Here is a 24,524-nt window from a genome sequence, read left to right on the forward strand (position 1 = left end):
ATAATTATTTTTGCAATGACTAATTTCTCCGAGAAATATTTATGTTGCTCCAAGGAAGAGTCATCAGTGGTTCGGGTTCTAGTTCTTAGATGGGTTGACTAGTCTGAGGTTTACACAGTAAATATAATATATGGATACAAATGTTGACTTTTGAAGCCCGCAGGAAATCGTAAATGCTTGAAACCCACACTATCAATTATCAGATGAAAATCTAATTAGCATGTCCAGCTTTTGGCAGTAGCCAATCTTTGAAAGCATCAGTCAGGATTTTATCAGGAAGGATATTGGGAAGGCTACTGTTGTGAATACAATAGTTGCACACGTTGCTGTGAAACAATGAACACATTTGATACATTTTTTAGTTCCGTATTTAACACAGCTGATTAAAAAGCTAATTTCATTCCCCTTCTGTATTAACTATTCTTCTGGTGTACAGCTGCCAACCATAGTTAAATCTGATTAGGCCCCACGTTGAGTTAATCAATTTGATAACATCAGACATTATTAAGAAAGCACACACGATATGGTCACAATGTCTACTATCAAAAGCATGTGGACCACAGCTTTTGTTTTCCCAGAACACTGCAACTGCTTAAAGTAACCTAGCCTTATTTTGCTTTGTTTTGAAAAGAATTTTAAAAGAACAAAACTTCTCTATTTCTTCCTTAGGTCAATACAAAAAAATTATTCTGTAACAGTATTAATACCATGATTAACTTTTTCTTTGTCAGTGTTTATATAATGAAATAATCCCCAAATCACAGTCACGACTAGAAATGAAGACCAACAAAAATACAAATGCTCACAACGTGCAATAGTATCCCATGATAATATCCTGAGAAATTTTTCTATTTTGTTTTTGTTCACAATGATTAAAGACTACTTCAAAACACAACCCACTTTCCCTCCCTGTGATTTTTATAGCTTTGCTACACTCAGGTTTAACCACACAGTCAAAGGAAAAGGAGCGTGATCATCTGATCACACAGTCTGCCACGACCCACATATATGTGTTATATGTTACGACACTTGTGACACAAGATTCATTCATTCATGCTAGCAGCAGAAAGCAGCACGAGACACATCAGTGCTGTATAAGCTTCCTACCTTGTTTTTCCTTCTGAGGACATCAGATCAGATCAGTCACTCAGTCGTGTCCGACTCTTTGCGACCCCATGAATCACAGCACGCCAGGCCTCCCTGTCCATCACCAACTCCCGGAGTTCACTCAGACTCACGTCCATCAAGTCAGTGATGCCATCCAGCCATCTCATCCTCTGTCGTCCCCTTCTCCTTCCACCCCCAATCCCTCCCAGCATCAGTCTTTGCCAATGAGTCAACTCTTCCCATGAGGTGGCCAAAGGACTGGAGTTTCAGCTTTAGCATCATTCCTTCCAAAGAAATCCCAGGGCTGATCTCCTTCAGAATGGACTGGTTGGATCTCCTCGCAGTCCAAGGGAATCTCAAGAGTCTTCTCCAACACCACAGTTCAAAAGCATCAATTCTTCGGCACTCAGCCTTCTTCACATACATGACCACAGGAAAAACCATAGCCTTGACTAGACAGACCTTTGTTGGTAAAGTAACGTCTCTGCTTTTGAATATGCTATCTAGGTTGGTCATAACCTTCCTTCCGAGGAGTAAGCGCCTTCTAATTTCATGGCTGCAGTCACCATCTACAGTGATTTTGGAGCCCCCAAAAATAAAGTCTGACACTGTTTCCACTGTTTCCCATCTATTTCCCATGAAGTGATGGGACCGGATGCCATGATCTTTGCTTTCTGAATGTTGAGTTTTAAGCCAACTTTTTCACTCTCCACTTTCACTTTCATCAAGAGGGTTTTAGTTCCTCTTCACTTTCTGTCATAAGGGTGGTGTCATCTGCATATCTGAGGTTATTGACATTTCTCCCGGCAATCTTGATTCCAACTTGTGTTTCTTCCAGTCCAGCGTTTCTCATGATGTACTCTGCATAGAAGTTAAATAAACAGGGTGACAATATACAGCCTTGACGTACTCCTTTTCCTATTTGGAACCAGTCTGTTGTTCCATGTCCAGTTCTAACTGTTGCTTCCTGACCTGCATACAAATTTCTCAAGAGGCAGATCAGGTGGTCTGGTATTCCCATCTCCTGAAGAATTTTCCACAGTTTATTGTGATCCACACAGTCAAAGGCTTTGGCATAGTCAATAAAGCAGAAATAGATGCTTTTCTGGAACTCTCTTGCTTTTTCCATGATCCAGCGGATGTTGGCAATTTGACCTCTGGTTCCTCTGCCTTTTCTAAAACCAGCTTGAACATCAGGAAGTTCATGGTTCACATATTGCTGAAGCCTGGCTTGGAGAATTTTGAGCATTACTTTACTAGCGTGTGAGATGAGTGCAATTGTGCGGTAGTTTGAGCATTCTTTGGCATTGCCTTTCTTAGGGATTGGAATGAAAACTGACCTTTTCCAGTCCTGTGGCCACTGCTGAGTTTTCCAAATTTGCTGGCATATTGAGTGCAGCACTTTCATAGCATCATCTTTCAGGATTTGAAATAGCTCAACTGGAATTCCATCACCTCCACTAGTCTTGTTCATAGTCATGCTTTCTAAGGCCCACTTGACTTCACATTCCAGGATGTCTGGCTCTAGGTCAGTGATCACACCATCGTAATTATCTGGGTCGTGAAGATCTTTTTTGTACAGTTCTTCTGTGTATTCTTGCCATCTCTTCTTAATATCTTCTGCTTCTGTTAGGTCCATACCATTTCTGTCCTTTATCAAGCCCATCTTTGCATGAAATATTCCTTTGGTATCTCTGATTTTCTTGAGGCCATGAAAAGAGTCAAAGAAGGAGAACGAAGGAGGCCGGCACTAACAGAAAGTAACCTCTTTGTTGCTGCTGTTGTTTGCTGCTGTTCGGCCGCTAAGTCTGTCCAACTCTTGTTACCGCGTGGACTGTAGCCCGCCAGGCTCCTCTGTCCATAGGATTGCCCCAGCAAGGACACTGGCGTGGGTTGCCATGTCCTCCTCCAGGGAATCTTCCTGACTCAGGGATCGAATCCATTTCTCTTGCATTGGCAGGCAGATTCTTTACCACCAGGGAAGCCCAACCTCTCATTACTTTATACTAATAATTTTCAGTTAATTATTTTTAACTTACTTCAGAGCAGAACAGTTTTCTCATATTCAGATTTTAAAAGTTCGTTTCTTGAAACAAAAAAACTAGAAAGCGTGTGCTTTCTGCAGGACTACAATCCTAAGAACTGGGAAGTAACTTGCGCTCGTCTCTTAGGCAGGCAAGCACTGAAGGAGCTTCTAGAGGAGACCAGCGCCTGAGTCACGGAGCCGCTGCAACCACCAACCTGCGCGCAGGCCAGGCGGCCGCCTTCCTCCCACCGGCATCGTGAAGTAAATAACGGAGAAAGGGGAAAACTAAAATAAAGCAAAACTACGCTCATCCCTGCTTGCCTTCCCCACGCTGGGTCTCGCCCACCTCCCAAGCCTTCTGTATCCTTCAGTGAGCCCCTCACATGCCATCCCATCTCAGGCGGTCTGTGGGGGTCTGAGGGAACGGAAGCAAGCATTACTATGAACTGAAAGAAGCTCAGTTCAGATTTTTAATGAATCTGGGTCTGGCGGACAACATACTCTGTTTCAAATGCAAACTCAGTCTTCTGGACATTGTGACAAAAGGGAAATGGGAGTTCTCCGACGTCTAGACCTTGAACCATCCCTTCCCTCACTGGAAAGCCATCCCTTCAATGCCCGCCCCCAGTCCTGTGACTGGGGATTTCTTAAGTGTCTGGTTTCTGTTTAAGAAATTTAAGCACCTCTATCTATCATACTGATTGATAAAAGGGTTGCTGGAAATTATAAGGCAATAGAAGATGTCATACATTACAAATCCATTGTCCACACAGCAGCCAAAGTGTCCTTTTTAAAAAGTAAATCCTCTTGGGACCCCTCCACATAAAACACACAAAGGCTGCCCGCTGCTTTCAGGAAAAAGAACAAACTCTTTCACAAACCCAGAGAGATCCTGTGTGATCTAGTCCAGGCTCAGTCTGAGCCCCTCCACACCAGATGCCTCAGAACCCTAGTCACGCAGATCTATTCTGGCACCTTCCATCCGCATGCTGCCCCCTCAGCCTAAAACCCTCCTGCTCCACTCTGCAGTTCAAGTTAGCTGCAAAAGTGTTTTTTCAAAGAAAATTTCTTCCCTACCACCTCTTCCCGCACCCCATGTGATACACTTTCAAAATAGCCCCAAGAACTCTTTCAGAGCCTTTCTCACAGTGATCATTCATAAAAGGAGAGGAATTACTGCCGCCTGTCCCCAAGTCTTTTCCTCGGGAATGTGGGTACCAAGGAAGTCAGTCTTGAGATCCCTGCAGTCCCTGCCTGTGGGAACTAAGAAAGTCAGTCTTGAGATCCCTGCAGCCCCTGCCTGTGGGTACCAAGGTGGTCAGTCTTGAGATCCCTGCAGCCCCTGCCTGTGGGAACTAAGAAAGTCAGTCTTGAGATCCCTGCAGCCCCTGCCTAGCACAGAGCTCTGCACACAGGAGGCGCGCGTCGCCAGCCTCCTGACAGCAACATCACCACCTGTCTCACAAGGTTATTCTGAGGATGAAATCAAACAACCCTCTGGAAGCCCAGGTTCAGACCAGCACTCAGTGCAAGTCAGCTGTTCTTATCAACATTTATTTTTATAAGAGTGAATAAATGAGGGCAACTAGGAACACTTATTAAAACTGTTCAAAAAGTGGACACTGAGACAGCTCCACTCCATTTCCTTACTAACTCTCCAGTATGTATTGTAAAAAAATGAGAGCTATGCAGAATACTTATCTAAAAGAATATCCATTGCATCATTTTTAAGTAAAGAATTGCAGTCATAAAGGACAAATTGTGAAACATACGACGAATATGTGGACTTTGAAAACCATTTTCTTAATGAATCTAGGCATTTCCTCAACAATATGAGTCTTTATAACTTAAAAGGCTACCACATTAGACTAGTTTTTTACATTCCAAACTGCAGTTGATGTTAAACACGAGCCAAGACCAGAAATTAGCGCTACATGTAGAAGAAAAAATACAGCAACCTAGCAACTCATTGCCGCTACACTTCCAAAAGATAAAGCCCTGTCCTGTATGTAATATTTGACCCTCCTCCTTTCATCAAAGTACCTTCCCCATTACATCACAGGATTTCTACACAAGAATGAGTTAAACATGAGAACAGTCAAGTTTATCAATATCTCACTCACTCTTAACAGCATGTACTATGTCAACTTCAAATGAAAATAATTCCAGAAAGTGGGAAAACTATTTCTAATTTAGCAATTTCAGAAGTTCATTCACTTATGTCATGATGCTGTAGAATTATCACACTGCATTTTATACTATAAAATTGTTCTAGTCATGCAAACCATCAGTGATGGCTAATTTTATGTATCACCTTGACTTGGGTGGGAGGGGGCAGACGTTTAGTCAAATGCTATTCTGAGGGTGCCCGCAAGGGTGTTTTTAAATCACATTAACATTTGCAGCCCTGGCTGGTAAAGCAGACTGCCTTACCTAATGTGGGTGGTTCTCACTCAAACCTGAACAGAATAAAAAGGCTGAGCCCTCCTGGGGTAAGAGGGAACCCTTCCTGCCTGATGGCGTCACCAAAGACATGAGTCTTCTGCCTTCAACTCCACTGAAGCATCAGCTCTTTCTGGCTCCAGAGCCCGCCAGCTTTTGGACTGAAATGGCTCTGCTGGGACCACGGATCTGGAACTTCTCAGCCTCCGTCATCAGGCGAGTGAGCCGATTCCTGATGACAAACGAGGCTGTGTGTGTGTGTGTGTGTGTGTGTGTGTGTGTGTGTGTACACGCGTGCAGACATGCACGCATCCTGCTGGCTTTGTTTCCCTGGATCCACAACGCCCCCACTTCACAGTCCTCCCACACACACCGGCTCCAACACTCACCCTCGTATCCCCCGCAGGCCCATCAGAAGGCAAGTTCCAGAGACTCAAGGCGCACGTCTCCTGTCCTGACTGCCCCGTCTCCTCTGGAATGCCACTGTGTGCGATGAGGCACAGGTGACAGAGGCGTGGAGACGGTGCGATCTGCTCCTCCAGGGCGCTCACCGCTGGAGGACGCATGTGGACCCGGTCAGGGACAGCCTGCTGAACACTGCTGGCGGGTCAGGACGACTCCGCCATGCGGACATTACCCCTGGGCATGGGTCTGTGCAGACGAGGGGCACGCCCAGCCTGGGGCTCCCCTGCACTGCTGTCGAGGCTGCGCCTGGTGTGCACCTTGGGGCTGGAGTGGGGGCTGGAACCAGGCTCAGGGCCACAGGAAGCCTCAGCTGGGGTGAGGGTCAGAAAGCTCCCTCTTGCGATGCCATCCCCCGTCCACTGCCCCCTGCCTGGATGCGGAAAAGCGGTGGCAGGGGAGCCCACTAGATATAAGGTTACCCTAGCTTGCTCCCCAGAGGGGAAGTGGCAGAAAAGGCGAGGAGTCCTGACCGCAGAGACAGGGCCCAGCAGGAAGAGCCTCTCTAGCCTCTGCCGCTGGCAGCTACGAGGCCGGACGAGCAGCAGCCACCAGGCCGGCACCTAGAGAGGGCCCTTCTGGAGCCCCAGCCGTACAGAAGGGGCTCCACACGGAGACCCCACCTGGTTCCTGGGGTTCCCATGGCCCTGTGTCATGACTCCTGACTACCAGGCCACCAGGGCCCAAGAAAACACGCCATTCATGTATAAAGCAGGTTAAAGAATGCACCCCACCCTCCTGCCGGGCCCCTGCCACGTTAAGCTACATGCCGTGTTCCTCCGTCTACGACTTTTCTCTCCAACCACGTCCAATGACACAGGCTTTCGGCTTTCTGCCCACGGAGCGCTCGAGCATCACGTACAATCCACCTCAGCCACTGCTGGAATATTGGGCTTGGTGCCCAGAACAGACGATGCTCTACTGAAGGCCCCTGCAGGGCAGTGAGCATCTCCCTCTGTCCTGTGCCCCTCATCCAGCCCCAAAACCCTCTCCCTTTGGAGGGTGAGCTCTGATCTGGGCAGGCGGGCCCTCTCCAGTACCATCTCTGAGCGTCATCAGTATTTCTTTATTTCAATGTGTCCCAAAGGCACCGTGGCCCCTAAGGCCTTTGGTCTCTCACTTTTAACTCTCCCTGCCAACCTTAAGTGGGTTTCCCAGGCATGGCCCACCCCACACCAACACCCTGTGAGAGAGGAGCACACAGCTTCCTTAGGGGAGGCTCCCGGCCCCCTGCACACGCACCTCCCTGGATGAGGAAGCCCCGGGGCCCAGGGCAGCAGCAGAGTCAGCTGCTGGGAAGAGAGCAAAGGAAGCACTCGCATTTTCACCAGCATGCCCGCTTCTGCGTCACCCTCCAGCCTATTCCACCTTCCCGGCTGGCTCGCCTAAGTCCCCTCCCACAACAGCTCCATGTCCAGGGTTAGGAGAGAGCCGCTGCTGGGCCCACTTACCTTTCCAGGCGGGTCACCACTCGTGACTGGCCCCCCTTCACCCCGCTTTCCTAGACCTCATCCGCATGTGTGCGGTGCTGTGTGACTGGGGAGGGTGGGCAGTGGGTGGGAGAGCCCTGCACCTCTCGGGGGGCTGGTCTGTTGGCCACCGTCTGCAGCCGCGACCTGAGCCCCAGCCCCTCCAGGACCCATCCCCTGCACCTCAGATGCACGGCGCACTGAGCGCCCTCGCCCGTGCCCCGGATGCTCGGCGCACTGACCGCAGCCCCTCCAAGCCGCATCACCTGCACCCCAGACGCACGGGTGCAGCCCTGTCGTCCGCACTTCACCTTCACCTTCCCTTCCTTGCTGGTTCCCTCGCCGAGGCATGTGAACGGCCTCAGGCTTCCTCAAGTCCTTACACAAAGTTCTTCCTTCAACCCCGGTCTCTCCTTCTCCCCAGGACAGCGTGCGCCTAAGGCGCAGGCTACACAAGGAGCTGCCAGTTCCCCGCCCTGCGTTCCTTCCCAGCCCAGAGCACTGAGGTTTACTAAACCCCTGACGCTGCAGATGACACCACCCTTATAGCAGAAAGTGAAGAGGAACTAAAAAGCCTCTTGATGAAGGTGAAAGACGAGAGTGAAAACGTTGGCTTAAAGCTCAACATTCAGAAAACAAAGATCATGGCATCCAGTCCCACCACTTCATGGGAAATAGATGGGGACACAGTGGAAACAGTGTCAGACCTTATTTTGGGTGCTCCAAAATCACTGCAGATGGTGACTGCAGCCATGAAATTAAAAGATGTTTACTCCTTGGAAGAAAAGTCATGACCAACCTAGATAGCATATTCAAAAGCAGAGACATTACTTTGCCAACAAAGTCCGTCTAGTCAAAGTTACGGTTTTTCCTGTGGTCATGTATGGATGTGAGAGTTGGACTGTGAAGAAGGCTGAGCGCTGAAGAATTGATGCTTCTGAACTGTGGTGTTGGAGAAGACTCTTGAGAGTCCCTTGGCCTGCAAGGAGAACCAACCAGTCCATTCTGAAGGAGATCAGCCCTGGGTGTTCTTTGGAAGGAATGATGCTAAAGCTGAAACTCCAGTACTTTGGCCACCTCATGCGAAGAGCTTACTCATTGGCAAAGACTCTGATGCTGGGAGGGATTGGGGGCAGGAGGAGAAGTGGACCCCAGAGGATGAGATGGCTGGATGGCATCACTGACTCGATGGACGTGAGTCTGAGTGAACTCCAGGAGTTGGTGATGGACAGGGAGGCCTGGCGTGCTGCAATTCATGGGGTCACAAGAGTTAGACACGACCTGAACTGAACTGACGCTGCCCCTGCTAAGGCACCGAGGGCCTGTCCCTGCAACACTGGGCACTTCGGTCCTCTCTGACGTGGCACTTCTCTGCTCACTCCACAGACCTGAAAAACGCTTTCTTACTGGAAATTCAACTTCTTGGCTTCCATGCCAGTCCCTGGCCTGAGAGAATCACCCACTCAAGGGTGAGCTTAATCAAATGAACAACTGTCACGATGTTTCTTGTTTATACTTCTCAATTTTCAAAACAGAGATGTTACCCAGGATCTGCTCATTTAAAGTACACACAAAGTATACTCTGGGATTTCTGAAGTAGAAACAAAGACGGGATTAAGTGGCAAATATGCAGTCATCTATTTCATTCCTCTCCATATTGTGGATTTTAAAAAAATTTTTACTGAACTCCAGTTGCTTTACAATGTTGTGTTACTTTCTACTGCCCAGCAAGGTGAATCAGGAATACACACCCATACATCCATTCTGTTTTGGATTTCCTTCCCATTTAGGTCACCACGGAGCCCTGAGCAGAGTCCCTGGCTGTGCAGCGGATCCGCATCAGCTACCAATTTCACCCAGAGGATCAGCAGTGTGTGTGCGCCAATCCCAACCTCCCAGTTCACCCCACCCCCACTTCCCCCTTGTGTCCGTAAGTTTGTTTTCTACGTCCGTGACCATTTCTGTTTGCAGGTAAGTTCACCTGTACCGTTTCCCTGGGCTCCACGTATAAGCAACATTACACGGCATCTCTCTCTCTCCGACGTACTTCACCTGTATCGCAATCTGCAGGCCCATCCATGTCACCGCGAATGGCATTAGTTCATCCTTTCTACGGCTGATGGTGGAACGGCGGGGGCTCGGTGAGGACCCCCCCACCTGGTGCCTTCACGTCGGGAGTCCTCCTGAGCACCGGCCCGGGCCTCGGCCTCCTGGTGCGTGTGCACACTTGTGCTAAAGTGCTCAGATGCCTGCCGCCAGTAACGGGGATCTACGGCTGAGTAATACTCCACTGTATATGCACACCACTTCTTGATCCTTTCCTCAGCCAATAGATATTTAGGTTGCTTCCATGTCCAAGCTACTGTAAATAATGTGGCTAGCATACATCCTTCCAAATTATAGTCTTCTTCAGGATATAAGCCCAGGAGTGGGATCATATATAGCTCTATTTTAGCTTTATAAGGAACCTCCATACTGTCCACAATAGTGTCTATACCAATTTACATTCCCACCAACAGTGAAGGAAGGTTCTCTTTTCTCCACACCCTCTCGAACATTTATCGTTTATAGATTTTTTGATGATGGTTATTCTAACTGGCAATACCTCACTGTACTTTGATTTGTATTTCTCTAATAATTAGAGCTTCCCAGTTGGCACAGTGGTAAAGAATCCATCTGCCAATGCAGGAAATGCAGGTTCAATCCCTGGGTCGAGAAGATCCCCTAGAGCAGGAAATGGCAACCCACTCCAGTATTCTTGCCTGGAAAATTCTATGGACAGAGGAGCCTGGCACGTACGATCCATGGGGTCGCAAAGAGTTGGACATGACTGAACACCCAGACACAATAATTAATGATGTTGAACATCTTTTCATGTTTTTTTAGCCATACATGTCTTCTTTGGAGAAATGTCTATTTAGATCTACCACCCATTTTTGATTGGGTTGTTTGTTTCTTTAATACTTAGCTGCATGAGCTGTTTGTACATTCTGGAGATTAATCCCTTATGTGTTGCTTTGTTTGCAAGTATATTCTTCCATTCTGAGGGAGCAGGCTGGATTTTACAAATGGATCGAGCCACTCCATGCAAGCGTGAAAGTGAAAGTCGCTCAGTCGTGTCTGACTCTTTGCGACCCCATGTACTATACACTCCATGGAATTCTCCAGGCCAAAATATTGGAGTGGGTAGCCTTTCCCTTCTCCTGGGGATCTTCCCAACCCAGGGATCAAATCCCAGTCTCCCCCATTGAAGGAGGATTCTTTACCAGCTGAGCCACAAGGGAAGCCCAAGAATACCGGAGTGAGTAGCCTATCCCTTCTCCAGGGGATCTTCCCAACCTAGGAATTGAACCGGGTCTCCTGCATTGCAGGCAGATTTTTTATCAGTGAGCTACCAGGGAAGCGGTCCACAACAACATGGCATCTCAGTGCCCTGATCACGCTTGGGCATTCTGGCCTCATGGTTTGTTGTGGGATTAAAAAAAAAAATCCTATTAAACCCATTACCAATATACTGTAGGCGGTGTTATGAAGAAATCATTTCCACTATCTGATCCCAGTGAGTCTCCCTTGGAGGCTCCCACAAACGGGCTCTATTTGAGCATTAAGTCCCAAGCAAAAGATTTTAGATGGTACTCTCCCTTTTACCCTTCCCACTTTTTTTTCTTTTGCTCTAGGAAATTTAGAGTCAAATTCATGGTTGAGTCCCAAGACTTGTGGGACTTGAAGACATGAGCATTCAATGTTTCCTTCTTCTTCCTCTACCCCTACTGATTCTGTAGAGATCGGGAGCAAAGGTTAGATTTCCGAGGTTAGCATCCTACCTCCATCTCCCAGAATGTTACATGTCGGCAAGTTACTCAATTCCTGTGAGTGTCACTTTCTCAAGTGCAAAGCACAGGTAACTGTAGTCCCCACACATACGGGTGGTATAAGAAACACGCACCTAGCTCACAGCAAGCGCCCGATACACGTCAACTACGCTACCACTGTGGTTGCTGCTGCAGAGACGCGAGTACAGATGCGAAAATAAGCTGCAGTCTGGCTTGCCCAATCTAGAGGCTTGTTACTGAAGAAGAAAACAAGCAACACAGGGAGGTGGGAGGCTTAAGCCTATCTCTCCTAAAGAAAGGCAATGCCAAAGAATGCTCAAACAACCGCACAATTGACTCATCTCATCACACGCTAGTAAAGTAATGCTCAAAATTCTCCAAGCCAGGCTTCAGCAATATGTTAACCATGAACTTCCTGACGTTCAAGCTGGTTTTAGAAAAGGCAGAGGAACCAGAGGTCAAATTGCCAACATCCTCTGGATCATAGAAAAAGCAAGAGAGTTCCAGAAAAGCATCTATTTCTGCTTTATTGACTATGCCAAAGCCTTTGACTGTGTGGATCACAATAAACTGTGGAAAAGTCTGAAAGAGATGGGAATACCAGACCACCTGATCTGCCTCTTGAGAAATCTGTATGCAGTCAGGAAGCAACAGTTAGAACTGGACATGGAACAACAGACTGGTTCCAAATAGGAAAAGGAGTACGTCAAGGCTGTATATTGTCACCCTGTTTATTTAACTTATATGCAGAGTACATCATGAGAAACGCTGGACTAGAAGAAACACAAGTTGGAATCAAGATTGCCGGGAGAAATATCATTAACCTCAGATATGCAGATGACACCACCCTTATGACAGAAAGTGAAGAGGAACTAAAAAGCCTCTTGATGAAAGTGAAAGTGGAGAGTGAAAAGGTTGGCTTAAAGCTCAACATTCAGAAAACAAAGATCATGGCATCCGGTCCCACCACTTCATGGGAAATAGATGGGGAAACAGTGGAAACAGTGTCAGACTTTATTTTTCTGGGCTCCAAAATCACTGTAGATGGTGACTGCAGCCATGAAATTAGAAGGCGCTTACTCCTTGGAAGGAAGGTTATGACCAACCTAGATAGCATATTCAAAAGCAGAGACATTACTTTGCCAACAAAGGTCCGTCTAGTCAAAGCTATGGTTTTTCCTGTGGTCATGTATGGATGTGAGAGTTGGACTGTGAAGAAGGCTGAGTGCTGAAGAATCGATGCTTTTGAACTGTGGTGTTGGAGAAGACTCTTGAGAGTCCCTTGGACTGCAAGGAGATCCAACCAGTCCATTCTGAAGGAGATCAGCCCTGGGATTTCTTTGGAAGAAATGATGCTAAAGCTGAAACTCCAGTACTTTGGCTACCTCATGCGAAGAGTTGACTCATTGGCAAAGACTCTGATGCTGGGAGGGATTGAGGGCAGGAGGAGAAGGGGACGACAGAGGATGAGATGGCTGGATGGCATCACTGATTCGATGGACGTGAGTCTCAGTGAACTCCAGGAGTTGGTGATGGACAGGGAGGCCTGGCATGCTGCGATTCATGGGGTCACAAAGAGTCGGACACGACTGAGCGACTGATCTGATCTGATTATCTTTAATGAATGTAAGTTGGATTTTGCAATCTGTCCATCTAGTTCCATACATTTTCTACCTGTAACTCTTGTTGATACTATAAAGCAGAAAAAGGTAAACAAATTCAGTGAATTTTATTTCTGAATTGGGAAAGTTCTCTAGACAACTTTACCTGAAATCTTTCACAGAAATCTTGCCTTTAAGAAACTGGATCACCATGAATCTCTTCAAATATGCTAAATCATTCAACAAGCAATTTCCACAGGGTAGCTATGATGTAAGGTAATTTTTCTACATGCAACCATACACATGCAATAAGCTTTGGTCATCAAATTCTACTCTAAAAAAACATTTCAGCATTTGAATGATTTTTTTTTTTATAATACTGTTCTTTCATGAGCAGAAATAATATAGTAACAATGCAACATTTTCACTAACTATTTAGAGAAAAGGGAAAAAAACTAATATCTTAGAAAATGATGCCTCCAAAATTACTTAAATTTTACAAAAATGAGCAGATCTTGGGATCACACGTGAACACACACACATACTTGCAAGCATCACAAGGAGACAGTCTGTGCACACATGTGTGCATGCCCCACCCCCCACACACACACACACAGATCCCCACGGACAGTGGTCTGGTGATCTAGAGCCTTGTGTTTTCAGGAGAGAGGAGATGGCCCTTCAGTGGGCCAGCCATGACTCCTAAAACCCCACAGAGGTACTGGTTGATAACATTCATGTTCTACGTATTTCCCATCATCTAAAGTGCCTTTTCATGACTCTGTGCCCACTGCAACACTCATTTTAAAACCAGATGTCAAATGCAAATCAAAACTACAATGAGGTATCAGCTCACAGAATGGCCATCATTAGTAGTCTAAGAACAACAGGTAGGACATGGAAGCAACCTTGATGTCCATCAGCAGATGAATCAATAAGGAAGTTGTGGTACACATACACATTACTCAGCTGTAACAAGGAATGCATTTGAGTCAGTTCTAATAAAGTGGATGAACCTAGCGCCTATCATACAGAGTGAAGTCAGTCAGAAAGAGAAAGACAAATATCGCATATTAGCACACATATATGGGATCTATAAAGATGGTACCAACGATCCTATGTCCACATAGGGGAGCAAAGGAGACACAGATGTAAAGAACAGACTTCAGACACAGTCGGAGGAGACGGCGGGATGACTGGAGAGAAGAGCGCAGAAACACACACATGGCCGTGTGCACAGAACAGCCGATGGGAGCTGGAGGTGCGGTGCCCCGTGACAAGCTGCAGAGCCGGGTGCGGAGGTGGGCAGGTGTCCAGCAGGGAGGGTCACGTGCTCGCCTCCGCCGGTTCACGGATGGCCGCGGGGCAGCCTGTCAGGCAGGAGCCCCCTCCACCACGGGGAGGCCATCCACCTCTGGCCTTAGGCTCAGTAGTTACTTTCCTTTAAAATAAACATGTCTTTTTAACGGAGCGACTTCATGATGGAACTGTACACCTGCTCTCACACGAGGCTGCGTGTCAGGCCGCCGTCCCCGGGCGGCCTCTGCAGAGTGGACGGCGCAGCATCTCCCCGGAAGGGACATTGCCAAGGGAGGCGGCGGCGCGGGGAGGCCGCCCGGCCGCCGTCCTGGGCTCTGCAGAGGGGGCGGCAGGGGACGCCCGCCGGGAGAGAGGGTGCCCGCCTGCGCCTCCCCGACGCCGGCCTCAGGGAGACGCGCTGCGAACAAATCTGTCTGATGACACGCCCGTCTGCCCCAGCACCTGGGCGAGCCCCCTGCAGTGGCCCACGGGCTCAGAGCGGAAGCACGTGTCAGCGGGAACTCGCCAGCTGTGACACCGGGACCCCCGGCCGCGGTCCGCCAGTGTGGGAGTACGCGGAGATCTCCGCTAAAACTGCTCTAAAAATAAGGCGCATTCAAAAAATAATTTGCAGGTACCAAACAGCACCCCAGACTTCATTTGTATTAAAATGGTACCTTAAAGTTGCCAAAGATTTTCCGTATTTCAGGGTAAGTCTTTTACTGCGTATAAGTCAAAAACATTGTCCTTATGGGAGGTTACATCCATTTTTAGAAGACCACCACCAAAAGAAATATGATAGTTAAAATCAACATAAGCATCTGGGTTTTGGTAGCTTTACTGTCATTATTAATAAAAAATACTGTAGAAAGGCAAAGTTCTTTAAAAATGGCCATTCAAAAGCAGTACATTAATAGGTGACTTTTTTCGATAGACCATGGATCACCTTGAGTTGTTTTTCTCCTTTTTACTATCACTGCTCACCCCACTCACAGCAAGATCATTTCCAGTGCCACGACTCATCCTCTCTCGTGTTCCAGCCTACCCTGTGGTGACATCTCCCCCTCTCGTCTACTCATCATCGTCTCTGCTCCTCCGGTGCAGCACCGACCACTCGGCCCCTGCCGCCTATTCACGTGTCAGCCGCTGCCTTATCTCCAGGGTGTTCGATTACACGCTCTAATCTCTTACGTGCAGTTGCCACCCTGTCCTGCCGACACCGGTCTGTCCCTGTGCTGGGCTCAGCCTCCTTTATCAGGGTAATTAACGCATAATTTACAGAGCAATCACATGGTTATATATGTACTGTCAGCTCTTCTCATTAACCTTTTCTTTTTAAATCCATTTCTAACACTCATTTCTCCTTGGAAGGGATTTTTGTTTTTAATGGCAGTGGCTGAACACATGAGAGAAGCAGATCTGAATAAAGAAAAGCAAAAACACAGAATATAAGGAGTTATATCAGGGGTAGATGTCATTCTGATTATCAGTCTTATAGTCCTGGAGGATGAAGAAAGATGAGGTGAATGCCAGTCTGTATACTATACATTTTCTACAAAATACTGATACTTTCTCCAAATTAAAAACGGAGAGATGAAAGTGAGAGTGACATGTTTAGTACTAGATACTGAGTATTTTCTGGCTTCAAATGTACCTTGAAGCTAAAAACAAAAAGTAAGAAGCCAGAGAGAGTCCTAAAAACTTTCCTTCCCTTTAGCAGGGTAAGGCGTGCAGCTGAGCAGCAGCGCTGTGCCGTCCAGAACCCCCCTCAGGAGCCGGGCGCTCAGACGGGAGCTGCAGCACCGGACCTGGGCTCGGGCTGTCACCGCCGGGGCAGGGGGCAGGGCGTGCAGCGCCGACGGAGAGGAGCTGGGTGGGCACGGCCACCAAGATGGGTCTCGCCCGGAGCCAGGTGCTGCCACTGCGTCCACCCCACGGACGGACAGTGAGACCAGGAGAGCTCTGGCCCGGCCTCTCCTGAAAGATGCAGACGCACAGAGGAGCCGTGGCTCAGGACTCACCCACAGCTCTCCCGCGGCCCCGTCCACTCGAAGGAAAGGCCCATCCAAACACCCATCCCCCAAACCTCCAAGGGAAACGGAGAAACAACCAACTCGCTGCCACTGTGTACTTGATTCACAGCTGCCAGACAGACAGATTTCTACTCTTTTTTAAGTGCCTTTTGTTCTATCGAAACATGCAGATGCGTTAGCAGAACTGAAATAAGCTTCCTATTACTCAGGCTAGACCAGATGCCATGCTAGCAACCTCTGGCGGAATAAAGCGGACGTGGACCATAGTAAGGAGAAAGTGATTCTGGGGCGGTGTCAGAGTCTGAGAGTGTGTGTGTGTTTACATGCATGAGCCTTAGAACAAGTATATAAAGATTCTAAGTAAATAACTAAATATCAAAGCAATATCTAATGCACTGCATTAAAAAGTAGAAAGAACTCAGATCAAAACAGGCAGCCAGGCACTGACCTAATTTAGTAATAACATTATTATGAAGAATTTACATACACCACTAATTCCAAAAGGAGTTTGTTAACTGCATTAAAAGAAATTGATGTTAACCTCATACTTTTCTCACTTTTTGGAGTTTGTAACTAAGAACTAAAATGCTCTTGGATAAAATAACATATCCTTCAGGAATATAGTTTAAACTAACTTGTTTCTTGTCCAAGAAGTTATTTTAGTGTATATTACTAATAAAAATGCACAGAGGCATATACATCCAGTTATGGAATATCTTCTAAAATAAAAGACTAATAAAAACAGTAATATAAGTCTCCAAGCATTCAACATGAGATATTTAAATAGCTAAAATAAACAATTATCATATTAATTAGAAATGATTATAAATGCAATCCTATTCATTTTAGCAAAGTATTTACCATACTTGGGCTTCCCTTGTGGCTCAGCTGGTAAAAACTCCTCCTGCAATGCAGGAGACCTGGGTTCGAACCCTGGGTTGGGAAGATCCCCTGGAGAAGGGAAAGGCTCCCCACTCCAGTATTCTGGCCTGGAGAATTCCGTGGACTCTATAGTCCATGGGGTGGCAAAGAGGTGGACACAACTGAGCGCCTTTCACTTCACTTACCACACACACTGCAAGTGCACATACACGAACAGAACTTTGTAATCTAAAATGTATAAGAACAAAAGAAAAATCAGGCGGCATGATTCCCATGCCGGTTTTGTTCCTAAGAGCAGACAAACAGAAGGACCTCCACGGCTGCCTCACAGGGTAAGGATGGGCAGTGTCTCTGGCTTTTCCTGAATTAACTTCAAAGCCTGGTCTGGGAAAGTAAGTTTATTAACAAGTACTCTCAAAAGCTGCTGTGCTTTAGTATCTCATCCACAGCTCCTGGAAATTTACCCAACACTAAAACAGTTTAGATTAAAAGAAGCTAAATCTGCTGAAAGTGAAGACAAAGACCCTATTTGTGATTAAAAAAAAAAAAAAAAAAGCAAAGGATTCAGAAGCTCATTCTTCCGTGAGACAGAAAACGGAGAGCTCCAAGACCTACCCACCACTTCCCACCAAGACCATATCCATTATTTGGGAGCGTCATTTCTCCCTATTGTAGCTCTTTCTATATCTGTATTTCTCAACTCTCTTTAGTTGCCTCCCTGAATTCCTGAATTTTTGCTTTCTGCTCATACAGCATATCATTAATAAATAGGAAACTTTTACCTTTTAAACTGTGCTGTTTGTTTTAAAATTAAATAAAAACCACCGCTTAAATTGTCCTTACCGTCTCCCGACAAACTGCTCTAGATGTGTCGAAGCTGGCCAAGTCATGTGAGATCACAGACCACCTAGGTGGCACTGGCTTAATCCTCTCATCACCAAACTTCTTTTAAACGTGGTCATACGTTTACTGACACATGATGCACATGCAAAAATGCCTTAAAGAAACCAACAGAGCCGCCCGCGTCCCTTTAATTATCCGGCTACACCTGTGTTTTCAGACTGCTCTTCTCCTCACTCCCACCTGCCCCTAACTGGCACTCACCCCTCGAGCCAGGCTCACACACAGCCTCCTACAGCAAGTCCTCCGGGTCACTCTTCCGGCCGCCTTTCCAGGCATAATCAGAGCCCCCTTCCCCTCCTGTAGTCCTACAACATCTGATGGTTTCCTTTAGAACAAGAAACACCACGCTGTCTGGAGTCAGGACTTCGTGAAAGGAATTTTAATAAAGCTCCCCAAAATCTTGATGAACAAATTTAAACCAATATACTGGATTTTAGTTAATTCTCGTTCCCCACACTGGACTACGTGTTCCCTGAGGACAGAACCATCTTCACCTCTGTGCACTAAGTCACCGGCACAGACTAGCAGGGGCAGCTTCTCGAATACTGGCTACCAACTCTCCTTTCACTGGCCCCACGCACCTACTTATTTACAGCTCCAGAAATGCACGGCAACCTGGATGTCCCTTAAACCCAGGACATTTCTGTGCCTTTACTCATGTCATTCCATGTTCCTTCCTTTCATTTATTTCATGGATCCTCTGCTGCCTTCCAGGGATCCATGAAAAAAATACTGCTTATTTCGTGACCTTTTATCATCCTCCAAGGCTCACAGCCTGTCTTAACCTTTGGGAAGTCTTCCCTGCATCCCTCAGTCAAAATTCCCTCTTTCCCATGGTTTCAAGTCATTCTTGATGTAAACACTGATGGAAGCATTTAATAAAGCGTGACTGAGCGCAAGGTCTAATCAGATACAAAGCTCCCATGGAGCTGAGACCACATTCTTCATTCATCCTCACCCCCAGATGCATGCCTAGGAGGGTTTATAAGCGTTCCACAAATGTATTTAAATAAACGCCTAGCTGACTATTCCCAGCACAACAGTACAGGATGTAAATTTATGGTTCTACCATCAAGATGTGAACAAAAAACAGCATCTCAATGAGTTTTAGATTCTTAGACATTTTCAGTGCCTTTAAAAATTCAGTTTATTTCATTAAGAAATATTAACTTTTAAGGTTCATCTGACTTTACAAGAATCCAGTATGTAGAAAACTGAATTTCAAGAGTCTTCCCAGAGCACTGAATTTTCTCTCACGCGAATAACATATTTCTTTTTATCGTAGTTCTATCCCAATAGACTAGCAGTTCCTTGAGAACAAGAACTAAACTGTCCCTCTGGGTCGTCCCAGTGCACCAGCCCCAAGCATCCAAATAAATTTATATTAAAAAAAAAAAGAACTAAACTGTCTTAAAAATATAAATCTACATTTAACTTTTTAAATTAGTGTAACACTATTTCAGAGAAACAAGAAGGGAGGAAAGGAGAGCATCTGTAACTTCATTACTTGAACCCAGATTAATTAAATTAATTAGAAATTAAATTTTCTTATTTTCCTTTCAAATATTTAAAATATGTATATTTTATAAACTTATAATTTTGATATACAGTATCATCTACTCCCTTTTACATGCATCTTTTCATATTGTTATATAGTTTGCCCATTGGTTTTTATTAGATACATAAACATCCAAAGGATTAACTTTAGCCATTTCTAGTCACATAATATTGTTTACTTTCACATTTCACTGTCACACATCACAGTCCTTATTTTTAATTATTTGCCATAAGCGGGGGTCCCTTGTGTTAAATTACTGAATCAAAGGTTATGAACGTTTCTCTTGCTGCTGACGCACAACCAACATGTTTTCAGTTAGAGCTACATCTTCCTCTTAGTTTCATTTTCTTTTATATTTAACCCTTGAGCTAATAGCTAAGAAGTATGTGTCATCTCTGCCAGCTCCCACAAACCTACTTCAGAACCATTCACATGCCATTCACATTCAATAAATGTTCAAATACTCCTCACTAAGAGATAAAATGTGGAAAATATTACCCATTATTATAATCTTACCAGTGTCTTTATAGGCTGTTCAATCAATATGAATATAAAAGTAGAATACACTTTATAAAGAAGGACAAGACAATGCTGCAGATCTGTTCTTGCTATTGTGGGAATATAAATCATATCGTTTAAGAAAATCTGTTTTTCTTGGCACACCAAATTTTAATGTGTGTGGTTAAGTCATACAAATTCTTTTTCCACATACCAAGCCTGCAGAGTAGCAAGCTGGATGGTAGCATGGGATTCATTTTCCACAGTCTTCAGTCTTGGATCTCTGTTACTCACAGGGTTCTATAACCAGGAGTGATTTGTTATAATCCACACCATAACTCACACTGCTGTGTAATTCACAGACACAATCGCTTTTATTATAATGACACTTTGGTAGTGGTATTTTTTTTGTCAGTCATCAGCTCTTCGGGAGAAAAATATGTATTTACATACAACTTATAGATTTAAACAACCAAGACATCGCCTAGTGAAAAGCAGATGGCTTTACTCCCTTTTTCCAAATTGAGTAATTTTATTTTGTTGCAAAAGAACACTCAATTAGACCAAAAAGCCTCTATAATCAAAAACATAATCCATGTGCCCCTTAGATTATAGCACATTTCTGTAGAGTACCTGTCAGTATAACTTGCATTTGAAAAATATGAAAACCACTTAAAATGACAGCCGTGGAAGTTAATCTGAGTAGTGAGGCTGGCAGCACAGGCTTCATTTCCTCCAGTGGATGTAACTTTTACCTGTAAATGTGCGGGTCTAGCTAAAAATGGCTGGTAACCCTACCCTGTGTATTTTGGGAGTTGTTTCTCCTAAAATAGAAACAGTCCGGAAAAATGATTAGAATGGCTAGAATCTTTTCTGTTTACCCACCAAACAAAAGAAGAAGATGAAGGAATATGGTTTACATGTATATATATTACATGTATAGCCAAACTCTATACATGTAAACCATATTCCTTCATCTTCTTCCTTTGGTGGGTAAACAGAAAAGATTCTAGCCATTCTAATAATTTTTCCGGACTGTTTCTATACATTTAATGGCTTAAAATGTTAAGTCAAAATATAAATTAATTCATCATTTTACAAATAATTTACTATTCCCTGTTTAAGGGAATATTAAAGGAGTATGACAGGGCTGTCTGCTGTCATCCTGTCCGTTTAATCTATACACTGAGCACATCATGAGAAATGCCAGGCTGGGTGAGTGACAAGCTGGAACCAAGATAGGCAGGAGAAACATCAACAGCCTCAGAAGTGCAGATGATACCACTCTAATGGCAGAAAGTGAAGAGGAACTAAACAGTCTCCTGATGAGTGTGAAGGAGGAGAGTGGAAGGGCCGGCTTAAGACTCATCGGCCCCATCACTTCACAGCAGATAGAAGGGGAAGAGATGGAAGCAGTGACAGAGCTTCTCTCCTTGGGCTTAGAATCACTGCAGACGGTGACGGCAGCCATGGAGTCAGAAGACGACTGCTTCTTGCAGGAAAGCGATGACAAACCCAGACAGTGTTGAAAAGCAGAGACTCTCCTCTGCCAACACATATCTGTATAGTGAAGGCTGTGGTCTTCCCAGTGGTCATGTACGGTTGTGAGATGGTACAGAAGGCAGAGCACCAAAGAACTGATGCCTTCAAACCGTGGTGCTGGAGGAGACTCCTGAGAGTCCCTCGGAGAGCAAGGAGACCAAACCAGACAATCTTAAGGGAAATTAACCCTGAACAGTCGGAAAGACTGATGCTGAAGCTGAAGCTCCAGTGTTTTGGTCATCTGATGTGAAGAGGCGACTCATTGGAAAAGTCCCTGATGCTGGAAAATATTGAGGGCAGAAGAAGCAGAGGACATCAGAGGATGAGATGGCTGGATGTCATCAATGGATGTGAACTTGGGCAAACTTCAGAAGATGGTAAGGGACAGGGAGGCCTGGCGTGCTGCAGTCCATGGGGTCACAAAGAGTTGGACACGACTGGGCTACTGAACAACAACATTTAAGGCAATAAATTTAAGAGGGAAAAGCTCCTTTAAAAGAAAATAAATGTAGTAGGTACATGATTTGCATGAATACATCAACTATTCTTTATGCTCCTAAGACTCCGTGCCTTTTAAAATTACAGAGAACTGGTTGATAAAATTAACTTACTTGTCAGAGAATTTTCTGACAAAACTGAGAAACGGATAATGATTTGAATGTATAGGTATGATTTACAATCAACCTATTGCCAAAAAGGTTACAAGCAGATTATAACAAGAGACTTTGTGAGACCATTAAAATATAAAATGAATAGCCAGTCCAGAGAACAATGGTTCCTCACCTTTGAGCAGCAGGTACAAGTCACTGAAATTTTGATAAAAGCCAAGGAAACTCCCCAAGTTCCCAGGTGAACACACAAATAATTTTTCCTATCATTTCAAAGGGGTTCATGCACTCCCTGAAGCTGATACATAGAGGATGGTTTAAAACCTCCAGCCACAGTGAGCTAGAGGAGAAATTTACCCCATCAAAAGCCTAGGTTAATAAAGGTACTGTGATTAAATGAACTGTAACTCCAAGCTCCTTTGCAGCCAAAGCAAATATTAATAGAAAGCACAACAGGCTAAATAATTCTCAGTGGCTGACAGAAGGAACATGCCAGTCTGCAAGAAAACTTCACTCTGAAACCAAACCCCTGAAAAATCTGTCATGTGAGTTCTTATAAAAGGATGGTCAAACATCTGAACAGACAGTGTCACGGGAGACGCAGATGAAAAAATATTTACCATATAACTGCATTTAAAAAGACTGGTAAGATATTACGGAATGGTACTAAAATATAGAACTAACCAGCTTTGTGATAATCTAGTTTGATATAAGGTAGAAATGAGGTGATGTCACCACTCTCCAGCCTCATGTTCATTAGAGCCTCTGATACAAAATGAGAAAATTTTCACTGAGTCTAGATCTAGCCTAGACAGCATATTAAAAAGAAGAGACATTACTTTGCCAACAAAGGTCCGTCTAGTCAAAGCTATAGTTTTTCCAGTAGCCGTGTATGGATGTGAGAGCTGGACTATAAAGAAAGCTGAATGCCTAAGAACTGATACTGTGGTGTTGGAGAAGATTCTTGAGAGTCCCTTGGACTGCAAGGAGATCCAACCAGTCCATCCTAAAGGAAATCAGTCCTGAATATTCATTGGAAGGACTGATGCTGAAGCTGAAGCTTCAATATTTTGGCCACCTGATGTGAAGAGCCGATTCATTGGAAAAGACCCTGATGCTGGGAAAGACTGAAGGCGAGAGGAGAAGGGAACGAGAGAGGATGAAATGGTTGGATGGCATCTCTGATTCGACGGTCATGAGTTTAAGCAAGCTCCAGGAGATGGTGAAGGACAGGGAAGCCTAGCGTGCTGCAGTCCATGGGGTCACAGAGAGTCGGACACAACTGGGCGACTGAACAACAACAACAAGGCCTAGTCTAGCTCCTAAAAGCAGGCACTTTCCACACTGAAGGGGACATCTGACACCTTAGGTTAGGTTAACACATCAGATCAGATCAGATCGGTCGCTCAGTCGTGTCCGACTCTTTACGACCCCATGAATCGCAGCACGCCAGGCCTACCTGTCCATCACCAACTCCCGGAGTTCACTCAGACTCACGTCCGTCAAGTCAGTGATGCCATCCAGCCATCTCATCCTCTGTCGCCCCCTTCTCCCCTGTCCCCAATCCCTCCCAGCATCAGACTCTTTTCCAGTGAGTCAACTCTTCGCACGAGGTGGCCAAAGTACTGGAGTTTCAGCTTTAGCATCATTGCTTCCAAAGAAATCCCAGGGCAAGCTCCCAAATGGGGTCTCTTGACCCACTCAGAACTGTGAAGATTAGACAGGGTTGGCAGGGTCTGACATTTGTGTCTTACCAGCTATTATATAATCCTTCAAGAATATATACATTTACAATTTATTTAACATGACAGGCTGTAGATGTAACTATAAATAAGGGCCATAAGTCTGAAATGGTTTAGAAATGTTATGCTGATGAAAATATAATTAAAAACTGAAAACAAATAAATACTTTACATTAAAAAAAGAATACATATATTTAAAACTTTATGTTACTATAGAAGCCTTTTTAACTTAAGCCAGATTTAATTAAAATGATCTGATTTTTACTTAATGTAGACATTTACTGTTAACATCACTACAATCCCTAATCTTAGCTAATTTATCTATATCTATCCTGAATCAATCTCTTGCTTCCCACTTTTTCTCTCTGGTCAAAGTTTTAAGGAGATGGAAAATATACTCAGTTCAGTTCAGACATTCAGTCATATCCAACTTTTTGCGACCCCATGAACTGCAGCACACCAGGGTTCCCTGTCCATGACCAACTCCCAGACCTTGCTCAAACTCATGTCCATTGAGTC

The 24,524-nt window shown here is 45.1% G+C and overlaps 1 protein-coding gene across 1 annotated transcript in view; it reads right to left on the reverse strand.

Annotated features, from left to right (window-relative positions):
• The window catches only part of LOC113885060 (ubiquitin-conjugating enzyme E2 E2), a 374,924-nt gene that overhangs the window by 310,877 nt on the left and 39,523 nt on the right, over positions 1-24,524 (reverse strand). The window lies entirely within an intron of this gene.

The sequence above is a fragment of the Bos indicus x Bos taurus genome, chromosome 27 (genome assembly GCF_003369695.1).
Source record: "Bos indicus x Bos taurus breed Angus x Brahman F1 hybrid chromosome 27, Bos_hybrid_MaternalHap_v2.0, whole genome shotgun sequence".
Lineage (NCBI taxonomy): Eukaryota > Metazoa > Chordata > Mammalia > Artiodactyla > Bovidae > Bos > Bos indicus x Bos taurus.